This window comes from Eriocheir sinensis, chromosome 30 (genome assembly GCF_024679095.1).
Source record: "Eriocheir sinensis breed Jianghai 21 chromosome 30, ASM2467909v1, whole genome shotgun sequence".
NCBI classification, from domain to species: Eukaryota; Metazoa; Arthropoda; class Malacostraca; order Decapoda; family Varunidae; genus Eriocheir; species Eriocheir sinensis.
Genome location: NC_066538.1, coordinates 8,876,323 through 8,890,342, shown reverse-complemented (window position 1 = coordinate 8,890,342; position 14,020 = coordinate 8,876,323). Strand labels below are relative to the sequence as shown.

The following is a 14,020-nucleotide window of genomic DNA, read 5'->3' as shown; positions in this document are numbered from 1 at the left end:
TTTTTATGGTGAAAAATTTAGAAAGCTGGAAAAAAGATAAACCCTAAAATAAGGGATTTATGTTATGGAGAGTGGAAAGAATAGAAAGAAGCTAGAAGTGGAGGATTGTTAAAGATTTGTAAAGTATGAGTAGGATTATAGAAACCAAATCCAGCTAAATGTATAAACAAATTAAAAGAAAACCTGCATAAGAGTAGACATGGAGGCAAGACATGGTGAGTGTAGCTCCTAGGTGACATGTTATTATTGTCCTTGGGTGTCAAACTGTTTTCTACAAAATGTATTGCTCCTACCTGCTCTTAATGGTGACAAGGTTAAAGTTACACTTATTTTGCCTGCGAGGCTTGTCCCAGGTGCAAGTCACGTCTGTGCAGGTACGCTGTGCACTTCCCGGCTGCACCCCACAACGCTGCACAAAATCTGATACGGCGAAGATGAATGCAAAGACGTGCTTGCATCCCCCATCATCTCTATAATAGAATAATAGATTTGTCTTTACTAATGTATCTAGAATCAAGTCAAAGTTAGCTTAGCCAGCTTTTTTAAATAATATGAATCACAAACAACCAATTATGAAATTAAAAATCAAGTTTAGATAATAAACATTATTCTTTTCATGCAGCTAGAAGCTATTATCCTCTCTAATAAACTAATAAATTGGAGGATCAAGGATAACAGAAATATACTGTCTTTTTCCATGACCCTGATGCTTCCTTGCATCAGGCCAACTCTGTAAACATATGAGAAATTGATCCGTTGTGAGATAAATAACTTTCTCACTCAACCGATTTGAATTCCCGACCTCGCTTACCAGGCCAGCACTCTATGCATCTCGCTAAAGAGCTACCACACAGTGAAAGGCTGTAGGCATGCTTATCTGCCACTCTGGGGCATCACAAAAATGTATAGGTTAGGCTGATAACCATTAATGGAGGTAAGCGGTGCATGTTATACTTATGTATAACGACGATGAAAAAAATATAGGTAAATGAACAGGGCAAAGCATCAAGATACTATAAAATTATTGAAAAATACTAAACTACTACTTACCCTATACACTGGCAGCCAGCTGCATGGATGTCACCATTAGAAGAGGCAAACATCCAAACTTGGTAAGGGGTCTCATTCTGGTTGGTTTGGCGCACACAGGTACCTTTAATGCACGACACATCATAATCCAGCTTTTTTACTTGAACATGCTGGATGTGTCTCTCCTGATAAAGCTGGTAGCCACATTCCTTTTCATAGGCTTGGATGCGTTCTGCTGGCCATCCCTGTTTTAAGACCAGATACATGAGTACATGGGCTTGAGTAATATAGGGCATTGTACTCAAGTCCTCCTGCCACTCAGTGAGAGTCCTTGGATCTGGAAGCAAGACTTGTGTCCCAGATAATTTAATAGATCTCCTCTGTGTGTGATCATCTTCCTTCAGAGGCAGGACATCTTCCACTAAATGAGGTTGCTGCAGTGCCATCAGTACCATGTCCTTCAACTGGCTTTTGCCATACCCAGAACATGGTATGCCTTTCGACTTTAAAAACGTTTTTAACGTCTGCACTGTCCATTTGCTGATGTCAGCACTGACCTCCATGACCTCGGGACTGCTTGAGTGTCAGCTGGTGTGCTTTAGGGGGCTAGTTCGGTCGTGGATTGGAACCTGGAAGAGTACACAGGTAACATTAGGGCTTGTGACCAGGTTCTCCACTGTTGGTCTCCAAAGACCCATGCAAGATGTTGAATGAAAGAGAAATAAGGATATGTGACCACAGTTTATATATAGAGATTACATTGGGACCTACTGAAGAGTTCACGGTACTATTAATGAGTGCCACTGGACCTACGATAACAGCCTAGTAAGAGGAAGTTAAGTTTACGTACCTGGGGTTTGATATCAGCAAAAATGAAACCAAGTGAAGAGCAGCAATACAGGTAAGGTACAGCAAGTAGAACGCGTCCAGTCTAGTCCAGTAGTAGGCGTGGGATAAGCCTTTGCGTACGATTTGTTATTGTTTTGGTGGGTACGGTGGACAATCTCATCCTTGTTATTAAATACCATTAATGGTAAAAAAAAAAAGTATTTGTCGGTTTTGTGTAAATAAATTATCTTATAAAAATGTATATTAAGAAAAAAATAATCAAACATTGAGTTAAACTCTTCAATACATAAAATAATAATTTGTCCCGGGAAAACAGACAGTCCAAGGAGACAGGATATGTTTTTACAATGATTTTCATTATTTTAGTCTTTATGTCATATATTAATGTGTGGGAATGTTGTAATAATTCTATATTTCAGTTTAATGACAACAAAATGTACATAGAAAAATGAGATCAAGTTCTCCCCATTTTCTCTGAAAAATTATTTTATCTGGTGAATCTGGCAGCTCAAACTGATTTAGTGATTTGCGCCATTGCCTGGCTCGGACCTGGATTTTTTCTTGTGTACGGGTGTGACTCTGGCCTCCTTCCACTGTGCAGGCCACACCCCGCTCTGCAGGCATCGCCGGAAGATCTGGGCGAGGGGGGTGGTGAGCTCATCGGAGCATCGCCGCAGTAAGTATGGACTGACGCTGTCAGGGCCTGGCGCCTTCCTGGTGTTGACACCCCTCAGATGTCTCCAGAGATTCATTCTCTCTCTCTCTCTCTCTCTCTCTCTCTCTCTCTCTCTCTCTCTCTCTCTCTCTCTCTCTCTCTCTCTCTCTCTCTCTCTCTCTCTCTCTCTCTCTCTCTCTCTCTCTCTCTCTCTCTCTCTCTCTCTCTCTCTCTCCGCTCCCTGCCCTCACTCTGAGAAGTCAAACCGCTCTGCTCTCTGAGAAGCGGAAGTGAGATCAGCGCTGCGTTTGTACACAGCCTTGCTGCGTGTTGCCTGTGATTTCCCTGCGTGTGTTTCGAGTGTGTTGTTGTGTGTTTTTGCGTGTGATTTGGCTGTGTTTCCGAGTGTTTTTGCGTGGGTTTCAGAGTGTTTCGAGTGTGTTGTTTCCGGTGTTTTTGCGTGTGATTTGGCTGTGTTTTCGAGTGTTCTGCGTGGGTTTCAGAGTGTTTCGAGTGATTTGTTGTGTTTTCGGTGTTTTTGCGAGTGACTTGGGGGTGTTGAGTCTTGTGCTTGTGCTTGAGTTTCTGGGTGTTTCTCGTGTGTTGTTGTGTTCCCGAGTGTTTTCGCGTGTGATTTGGGTGTGTTGGGTGTTTTTGCGTGTGTTTCTCGTGTGTTTCTCGAGTGTTGTCTCCGAGTTTTTTTTTTGTTTGTTTTTTGCGTTGTGCTAGCCGACACCTCACTCTTCGAATTCCCCTGAGGATTGAACCTGCTCCTCCTCACTACACTCACTTTAAATCCCCTAGAGGATTAACCCTTCCTACCTCCCCTTTCCCTCACCTCACCTAAACTCCCCCCTCGCTCACCTCACCTCACCTTCTTTCTGCTCTTCCTCACTACACTCTCTTTAAATCCCCTTGAGGATTAACCCTTCCTACCCCTCCTTTCCCTTACCTCACCTTCACATATTTCTAAGCCCCCCTCACTCACCTCACCTCACATCCTTTTTACCCACCCCTCCACCCACCTCACCTCACCTCTTTCCTAACCCTCCTCTCACTCACCTCACCTCACCTCCTCTCTTTCCCCCCCTTCACTCACCTCACCTCCCTTCCTACTCCTCCTCTCACTCATCTTACCTCCTTTCCTAAACCCCCTCTCACTCACCTCACCTCCTTTCCTAATCCCCTTCACTCTGTGTTTTTATCTCCTTCCTTTCAGGCAATCATTAATCACTTTCAGCTAAGATGGCGCCCAAGAAGTGCAGTACTTGTAACTGTAGCTTCTCAGCTTACTTTTTTACAGGGCGTTCTGTTGTCTGTCGACTGTGGCTCTCCAGGCAGCATCTCGAGACAAGACTGCAGGAGCAAGAAGAGAAGATGAAAGCAGGTCAGAATATAATAATAGAGCTTTCTCGCACTGTTGCCTCCTTGCAGGAATTCATGCAGGCTAACGTTGCTGTGGTACCAAACCTTTCTCCAACCGCCCCCTTGCCCTCAGCGGTACCGTCGACACCAGCGGACAACACCACGCAGCGGGAGGGTGGTAGTGGTGTAGCAGTCACCGCTCAAGTCGCGTGATCCTCCTCCCCGGTGACTCGTAAGAAAATGGGCGCTGCAGCGCATACTCGTTAAGTGTATTTTCATTGTCTCCCTGTCTGTCTTGTTCGTCTTCAATGTTTGTCTTTCTTGCTACTCGTTTATCTTCTACTCTCCGTCCATGTCCTCCTGTTGTCCACTTCTACACATTGTTCCACATATACACCAACACTTAAATGTTAACCTACACAGTACAACATTCATACACACGCATACACAAACAAACACCTATTCTATGTGTCTCGTTTGTGCCCATGACCTTTGTATGTTTGTACAAATAAAGTAACCCTGACGGATATGACTTGTCTCTATCCGTGAACCGATTAGCACTCGGAACACTCGCTACCACCAACAATTGGTGACCCTGCAGTGTTGTTATGGTTCAAGGTGACTTATAATCGGTGCCGTTTTAAGGGCACTCTCTCCCAGAGTGGAGGACCTGGGCAGGGTAACTTGTCCATTCGTCCGCCCTCTCCTGGGGCAAAAATCCTCACACCGCTTGGGGTTCATGATGCTGAGTTCCGGTGTCAGGAGAAGCATTACACCGTGGGCGTAGTTGCCACCTTCAGAGTTCTCCCCCGCCCTCCCCCAGGCACCCTCTGTGCCCCCTCCAGGCACCCTCTGCGCCTCCTCCAGGCACCCTCTGTGCCCTCCTCCAGGCGCCTTTTGCGCCTCCTCCAGGCACCCTCTGTGCCCCCTCCTCCAGGCACCTTCAGCAACTCCTCCAGGCACCCTTTGCGCCCCCTCTTCAGGCATCTTCTGTATCCCATGGTGTTCCTCCCAGCGCTCACCCACCCCCACCCCCACCCCCACTCCTCCTTGCCTTCCCGCTGGTACGGCGACTGAGACACGCACACCGTGTGACACGCACACAGACTCGGTGAACACTCAAACACAGTGCGACACATTACTGAGACACAGTGCCACTCCGACTCAGTGTACACGCCACCACACACCACACAGACTCAGAGAGACACGCAAACCCAGTGTGACACCCCACTGGGATTATTAGCTGCCCCCTGGATTACTCACCGCCTCCTGGATCTACCACCGCCCTCTTGGATTATCCTACACCTGTGGATCTTTGTGTACAGTGCAGTGTGTCCATCAACAGTTCAGTGCAGCAAGTCCCCAGCAACAGTTAGTGTCAGTGTTACATACTAAGCGTGCAGTGTTATGTTACAGTGCCTTTTTGGACACTAGTTCGCTCCCCGAGCCACAGAGGCCCCTAGCACACGTCAGCGCCTATAGTACACGCAGTTCGTTCTACTCACACGGACTGCCGCGGCTCCTGGCACATGCTAGCACCCCTCACTTCTCAACCTGCTGTGGCCCCCGGTACGCACCAGGGAAGATTTCGTTCCTCCTTCCTCGTCACTGGGGGGAAGTATCTGTAGCAGTCACCGCTCAAGTCGCGTGATCCTCCTCCCCGGTGACTCGAAAGAAAATGGGCGCTGCAGCGCATACTCGTTAAGTGTATTTTCATTGTCTCCCTGTCTGTCTTGTGCGTCTTCAATGTTTGTCTTTCTTGCTACTCGTTTATCTTCTACTGTCCGTCCATGTCCTCCTGTTGTCCACTTCTACACATTGTTCCACATATACACCAACACTTAAATGTTAACCTACACAGTACAACATTCATACACACGCATACACAAACAAACACCTATTCTATGTGTCTCGTTTGTGCCCATGACCTTTGTATGTTTGTACAAATAAAGTAACCCTGGCGGATATGAGCTTCTCTTTCCGTGAACCAATTAGCACTCAGAACACTCGCTACTACCAACAGTGGCTCCGCCCATGATGGCTTCACCGTCGTGAATGGAGGAGCCAAACCAGCCAGACAAGCAATTTATCCTGTTCATTGCTTCAACAGGTTTGCCATTCTGGAGGAGGATGACGAGCAGAAGAGGACCTTCCTGATGGGTGACTCCATGATTCGCCAGCAGGTCGTTGAGTTCTGCGGCAGTGTTCCTCGTCGAGGACGGAACTATTGCTATCCTGGTGCTGGGATCGACGATGTAACTGCTGCTCTTGAGGAGATCTCCCCCCAGGCTACTAATTATTCAGTTTGTTATTCACACAGGTACGAACGACGTCACCACGACCCGGTCTGAGGAGCTGCTGGACAAGTACCGTAGGCTCATCCAGCAGTATAAGTCTAAATCCCCTAACATTTTGATTTCAGGAGTTCTACCACGGACGTAGGCGAAGAGCGACTTCTTCAGCAAGGCCTTCAGCCTCAACAACCGCTTACAGACTCATTGCAGAGAGCTTGACGTAGAGTTCTTCAACGCCTGGGACAATTTCTACGGACAAAGTGAGCTCTTCCACAGGGACGGAATACACCTGTCCCCCATCGGGGCAGTCAGATTTGGAAGGCTCCTAAACGACGCAGTACGTGACACCCGATCAAAAAACGACTCTCAGCCACGTCCCTCCACCCCGCCCGTGTAAATAGACGCCATGCATCGCAACAAACCCGTAACCGTGATCCCGCAAGTACCACCACCTCTATTACCAAGCCTCTAGATAACTTTAAAATCCTTAGTTTCAATGCACGTAGCCTAAGAAACATGTTTGATGAACTGAGATATCTTGCTCTAACAGAAAATTTTGACATAATTGCTATAACCGAAACATTTATCGACACCACAAATATTGATCGAAGTTCCGAATAACACATAGATGGCTACAGACTCTTCAACAAAGATCGTGTAAACCGTAGAGGCGGTGGCGTCGCCCTTTTTGTCAAAAGCTATTTGCAATCCACTGACAAAACACCAAGAGACAGTAGCGTTGAACATTTGTGCGTGCGAGTAAACACTGCAAAAGTCAATTTAAATATATCTGTCACCTACAGGCTTCCCGGGCAATCACTCGATGCCGATCTTGAAATGTACAGCGTTTTAAGGCAGTCACTTAATAACAACGACTCGCTGATATTAGGAGACTTTAACCTCCCCCATATCGACTGGGCGACACTGTCATGTACAGAAGGCGAGTCACATAGAATGATCGAATTTTTAGAAGAAAATTATCTAAGCCAAATGGTTTCTGAACCAACTCGACAAAATAACATACTCGACCTTGTTATAACTACCCAAGATAACCTAGTCAGTAATGTCACGGTAGGAGAACACCTCGGTTCTTGCGATCATAAATTAGTGCGCGTCGACATTAGAGCTCAAACATCAGTGACTGAAAATAAAATAAAGGTGCCCAATTTCAAAAGAGCTAACTTCGTAGAAATCCGACAAAAACAAACAGAAATACAACTATCAGATGACGGCAATGTAGAAGAAGCCTGGGTAAGCTTTAAAAATCATTTACTCACTCAGAAGAACACATTCGTCCCATAGTGCGAGAAGCAAATTAACACTAATAAAAGCCCACCTTGGTTTAATAGCGAAATTAAACACTCAGTCAAGGAGAGAAAATTGTTTTACATGCTAAAGAAAGAACAAAGCACGCCCGAAAACATTCGGCTTTATCATGATGCCAGGTGACGAGTAAAAAGATCAGTATGTCAGGCAAAGCGTAGATATTAAGAAAATATTGCAGCCAACTGTAAAAATAATCCGAAATCCTTCTTCAGTTACATAAACAACAGAAAGGAGATCAGAAGTGGTATTGAACCTTGAACAAACAACGACGGTGCACTAGTGACTGACAGCCAACACATTGCAAACCTCTTAAACAATTACTTTTCCACGGTGTTTAATACTAACAGTCTTCCTCCCACTACCATCAACACCAGTACTAATGTAAATCTCGAGCATGCATTGCCTAATTTTGAAATAACAACCGATGAAGTCCTTAAGGCTCTCCATTCACTTTAAACAAATAAAAGTCCCGGACCCGACAAAGTATATCCTATACTGCTTAAATAAACAAAGAGCGAAATACTCTCCTCCCTCACAACCGTATTCAATATGTTCTTGCGACAAGGCATCGTCCCTTCGGATTGGAAAAAGGCTAACGTGACACCGATTTTTAAGAAAGGAGACAAAAAAATACCAGGTAATTACAGACCCATTAGTCTAACTTCAATTGTAGGTAAGCTACTTGAGAGCATAATTAGAGACAAAATTGTGATTTACCTCGAAAGCCACTCATTAATTGGGGACTCACAACATGGCTTCCGTAGCAAAAGATCCTGCCTATCAAACCTATTGACCTTTTATAACGACCTCTTCTCAGTTTATGACGTAACCAAATCATTGGACGTAGTCTATCTTGATTTCCAGAAAGTGTTTGATAAAGTCCCACATCATAAATTACTTTGTAAATTAAAGCAAATAGGTATTGACGGTCAAGTAAACCAATGGATCGCGAATTGGTTGAGCAACAGACAACAAAGAGTTGTGATTGACGGATTTAACTCAGAGTGGGCGCCGGTCACTAGTGGCGTCCCTCAGGGCTCGGTTCTTGGCCCAGTGCTCTTCATTATTTACATCAATGATGTGGATGTTGGACTCAATAATCGCATTAGTAAATTTGCAGATGACACAAAGATTGGTAGCTCGGTTCTCACTGACGAAGACAGGCAAGGCCTCCAAAAGGATTTGCACATAATTTCAGCTTGGTCGGATGGATGGGAGATGCCCTTTAACGTAGACAAGTGCCAGGTCCTTCAAGTTGGAACAAGAAATAAGAAGTTCGATTACGAAATGGGCGGCGTTAAACTCACAATTAAGCGTTCAGTGCGTTAAGGACCTGGGGGTCAAAATCGCGTCAAACCTCAAATTTTCACATCAGTGCATCGATGCAGCAAATAAAGCGAACAGAATGTTGGGCTTCATTAAAATAAACTTTTTATTCAAGAATAAGATGTAATACTTCCGCTCTACAATAGTTTAGTCAGATCCCACTTGGAATATGCGGTACAGTTTTGGTCTCCCCACCATACAAAGGACATTGCTAAATAAGGTGTTCAGCGTCGGGCAACAAAAATGATCCCTTCCTTGCGCAATAAATCCTACGAAAAAAGGCTTTCCACCCTTAACATGTTCTCTCTTGAGAAACGTCGCCTCCGAGGAAAACTGATCGAATGTTTTAAAATACTTAATGGTTCCACTAATGTAGACAGAAAAAAAAAGTTTATGATCGATGACACTTTGCGAACGAGGAACAGTGGCATAAAACTCAAATGTAGACAAGTAAATTCAGACTGCACCAAATTTTTCTGCACCAACGTTGTAGTGCGAGAATGGAATAAGCTCCCACCTTCAGTGTTCCAGAGTAACACGATTGACTCCTTTAAAAACAAGCTCGACCGTCACTTCGATCCTTGAACTAAATATTTACTATAGTATCCCCAAACTATCGAGTCCATCCTGGCGGTGCCCCGAGACGGGGTTTTCCCTTTTGCGGCGATGCCAAGTCTACTACCAGCAATTAAAGGCTTAGTACGGAAGTGGGAAATTTTGTCCTTTCTCCCTTTCCCTCTCTCTCCCTACGGCCCCACCCCACCTCTCTCTCTCTCTCTCTCTCTCTCTCTCTCTCTCTCTCTCTCTCTCTCTCTCTCTCTCTCTCTCTCTCTCTCTCTCTCTCTCTCTCTCTCTCTCCTTTAATTTTTCTGTTTCTCCCACCCTTTTCCTCATTACTTCCTCATCCTCCTCATTCAGACATGCATTCCTTTCTTGTTACATGTTTTTTTCTCCTCTCCCTTCACACACACACACACACACACACACACACACACACACACACACACACACACACACACACACACAGATACATGCATACATACATACATAAATACATAAATAGACAAAAGTGATTCAAACCATACAAATTAAGAGTATTCTCTCTCTCTCTCTCTCTCTCTCTCTCTCTCTCTCTCTCTCTCTCTCTCTCTCTCTCTCTCTCTCTCTCTCTCTCTCTCCTTTAATCTTTCTGTTTCTCCCACCCTTTTCCTCATTACTTCCTCCTCCTCCTCATTCAGACATGAATTCCTTCCTTGTTACATGTTTTTTTTCTCCTCTCCCTTCACACACACACACACACACACACACACACACACACACACACACACACACACACACACACACAGATACATGCATATATACATAAATACATAAATCGACAAAAGAATGATTCAAACCATACAAATGAAGAGTATTCTCTCTCTCTCTCTCTCTCTCTCTCTCTCTCTCTCTCTCTCTCTCTCTCTCTCTCTCTCTCTGTGTGTGTGTGTGTGTGTGTGTGTGTGTGTGTGTGTGTGTGTGTGTGTGTCGTGTTATCATGAGAACTGACCTCTCGTTTACCTGCGGATTAAAGCGGTCAATGTACCCATGACCCAGCCTCAAAAAACGGCAGCACTGCAAAACACAGCTACCACATTTTGTGGTATTTATACAAAGTCATTGTCATCATTCCACTAGAACAATATTCAAAGCCCCCTATACATCCTCATTATAAATTTATATAAGTGCACTATTATGAAGTTTCATTTCACGTTAATCTAACAATAAGACAATAATTGCTGCTTGTACACTTGGCATCGCCGCAAAAGGGAAAGCCCCGAAAAGGGCACCGCCAGGATGGACTCGATAGATTGGGGATACTGTAGAGTAGAAATGCAACGTTTTGGAGCCGCCTGAATAATGTAGAATCACTTAGGTTTAAGGACAGACCACCTACTCTGGACCATGGGGTCTGTGTGGTCTGATTTTCTATGTAAATCTATGTAAATCTCTCTGAATGAAGTGAATATTTACTTTTTCGAAAAAAAATAGCATTTTTTTTTTTTTTTTTACGTTGTTGCCTATTGCGCCGGTAGGCATCTTCCCGGTGGGGCCTGATGGTCGGCCTAAGGCTTCTTCCAGGTGGGGCCTGATGGTCGGCCCAGCCCGTTCTGGCGCAGGCGAGTGTTTATAGTGGCGCCATCTTGCATTGGCTCATGCTGCCCCCCGGAACTCGTTCTTGATTCGCTTGGACGGCTTCCTCTAGAGTCCGGGTTGATGGGTGGTCTTCAGGACAGCATGTGGGTAGTTTTAAGCCACTCGGCGGTGACTGAAAAATCCGAGTGGTAGCGTGAGGATTCGAACCCGCGTCGTCCATCACGCGGCGAATGTGGGTCCAGTACGCTATCACTTCGGCCACCGCCTATAGTATAGTTGTTATGGATGTACTAATAACAATAACAATATTTATTAGCAACCTAAAAAAAAAAAAAAAGAATCGGACATGAAGAATTATCAATAAATCCAATAAATAAATCCGAGCAATCTGATACTGGTACCATACCGTTTAGCTGGTGCCGTTAGTACCGGTACTGGTACCGGTACCTGCCCACCCCTAGCGGATACTGTAGCCCCTTGAGCATGGGAGATAAGGTGTGTGGTGTATGAGGTCCTGGCAGTAAGCAGAAGTCGACTAATGAGCCTTGCTCTAATCGGGAGGGTATTTGCTGGCGACTGCGAGTCCAACTCGTGATCAGGCCGAGGTGAAATACACACACACACACACACACGAGGTGAAATACACACACACACACACACATACACAGCCCTGAGCTAAATCTGTCGAGTCAGCATCTTTTTAGTTTTCTAGTATTTCTAGTAACTGATGCACAAGCTGTTTACCTTCCTTGTTTGCTCAAGAACTCTGAGCATGACTAACTTAATTGGCACCAGGCTGTCTGACACCAAAATCAAGCAGGAGCAGCCTTGTTTTAGTATTATAGTAATAATACTTACTGTAGTAATAATAATACTAACTATGTAAAACTCTTTGACTGTTTGAACTCTAAAGTGGAGCGCATCTTGACCCACTCTCCCTTCGCTGAAATCTCCATCTTGGGAGATTTCAATGTTCACCACCAGGTTTGGCTTTCATCCTCTTTCACTGGCCAGCCTGGTGAACAAGCCTTCAACTTTGCTCTCCTCAACGACCTAGAGCAGTTGGTTCAGCACCCTACTCGTATTCCCGACCGTCTTGGAGACAGGCTCAACATTCTAGACCTCTTTCTTACCTCTAATCCTTCTGCTCAATCTGTCAAACTGTTCTCTCCGTTGGGCTCCTCCGATCACAACCTTATTAATGTTTCCTGTCCTATCACTCTTGTACATCCTCTGGACCCACCGAGGAGGCGATGCTTCTGGCATTTTGCTTCAGCTCTGTGGGATGACCTGAGGATGTACTTTTCCGATTTCCCGTGGAATGATTACTGCTTCCAGGAGAGAGACCTCTCTGTGTGTGCTCTGCACATCACAGAGGTGATTGTCTCTGGAATGGAGGCATACATTCCACGTACTTTTTCTACTCCGATGCTAAAAAGCCTTGGTTTAATCATGCTTGTTCTCGTGCTATTAAAGATAGAGAGACAGCTCACAAAAGGTTCCAGAGCCTTCGAACTCCCACTAACTTTGATCTATACATTTCAGCCCGGAATCATGCCAAATCTATTCTCCGACTTACCAAAACTTCTTTTATAAATAGAAAATGTCAACACCTTGCTTCTTCTAATTCTTCCCGGGACTTCTGGCATCTAGCCAAAAATATCTCCTCCAATTTCACTTCTTCCTCTTTCCCTCCTCTCCTTAACCCTGACGGCAGCACTGCCGTCTCATCTGTCTCTAAGGCTGAACTCTTTGCTCAAACTTTCTGTAAGAACTCCACCTTGGACGATCTGGGCATATTCCTCCTACTCATCCCCCCTCTGACTCCTTTATGCCTGATATTAAGATTCTTTCTAATGATATTTTCTATGCCCTCTCTGGCCTCAACTCTCAGAAGGCTTATGGACCTGATGGAGTGCCTCCTATTGTCCTTAAAAACTGTGCCTCTGTGCTGACACCCTGCCTGGTCAAACTCTTTCGTCTCTGCCTATCAACATTTATCTTTCCTTCCTGCTGGAAGTATGCCTTTGTACAGCCTGTGCTTCCAATCCCCCAAACTACCACCCTATAGCTTTACTTTCCTGTCTATTTAAAGCTTTTGAATCAATCGTTAACCGGAAGATTCAAAAACACCTTTCCACTTCTAACCTTCTATCTGATCGCCAGTATGGATTCCGCAAGGGGCGTTCTACTGGCGATCTTCTTGCTCTCTTAACTGACTCTTGGTCATCCTCTCTTAGCAGTTTCGGTGAAACTTTCTCTGTTGTGCTAGACATATCAAAAGCCTTCGATAGAGTCTGGCACCAGTCTTTGCTTTCTAAACTGCCCTCTTTCGGATTCTATCCCTCTCTTTGTTCCTTTATCTCCAGTTTCCTTTTCGGCCGTTCTATCTCTGCGGTGGTAGACGGTCACTGCTCTTCCCCTAAACCTATCAACAGTGGCATTCCACAGGGCTCTGTCCTATCACCCACTCTCTTCCTGTTATTCATCAATGATCTTCTTTCCATAACAAACTGTCCTGTCTACTCGTACGCCGACGACTCCACTCTGCATTTTTCAACTTCTTTCAATAGAAGACCATCACAACAGGAAGTACACGACTCCAGACTGGAGGCTGCAGAGCGCTTAACCTCAGACCTTGCTATCATTTCTGATTGGGGCAGAAGGAAACTTGTGTCCTTCAATGCCTCAAAAACTCAATTTCTCCACCTATCAACTCGACACAACCTTCCAAACACCTATCCCCTATTCTTCGACAACACTCAGCTGTCACCTTCTTCAACACTAAACATCCTCGGTCTATCCTTAACTCAAAATCTCAACTTGAAACTTCATATCTCCTCTCTCGCTAAATCAGCTTCCTCGAGGTTGGGCGTTCTGTATCGTCTCCGCCAGTTCTTCTCCCCCGCGCAGTTGCTATCCATATACAGGGGCCTTGTCCGCCCTCGTATGGAGTATGCATCTCACGTATGGGGGGGCTCCACCCACACAGCTCTTCTGGACAGAGTGGAGACTAAGGCTCTTCGTCTCATCAGCTCTC

The 14,020-nt window shown here is 45.1% G+C and overlaps 1 long non-coding RNA gene across 1 annotated transcript; it reads right to left on the bottom strand.

Moving 5' to 3' along the window:
* Positions 1-307: 307 nt before the first annotated feature.
* On the bottom strand, positions 308-2,032 carry LOC127005714 (uncharacterized). Its single transcript, XR_007758877.1, has 3 exons — positions 1,880-2,032; positions 1,051-1,658; positions 308-470 (listed from the first exon to the last, which is right to left on the bottom strand). It is a non-coding gene; the product is annotated as an uncharacterized LOC127005714 (long non-coding RNA).
* Positions 2,033-14,020: the final 11,988 nt, after the last annotated feature.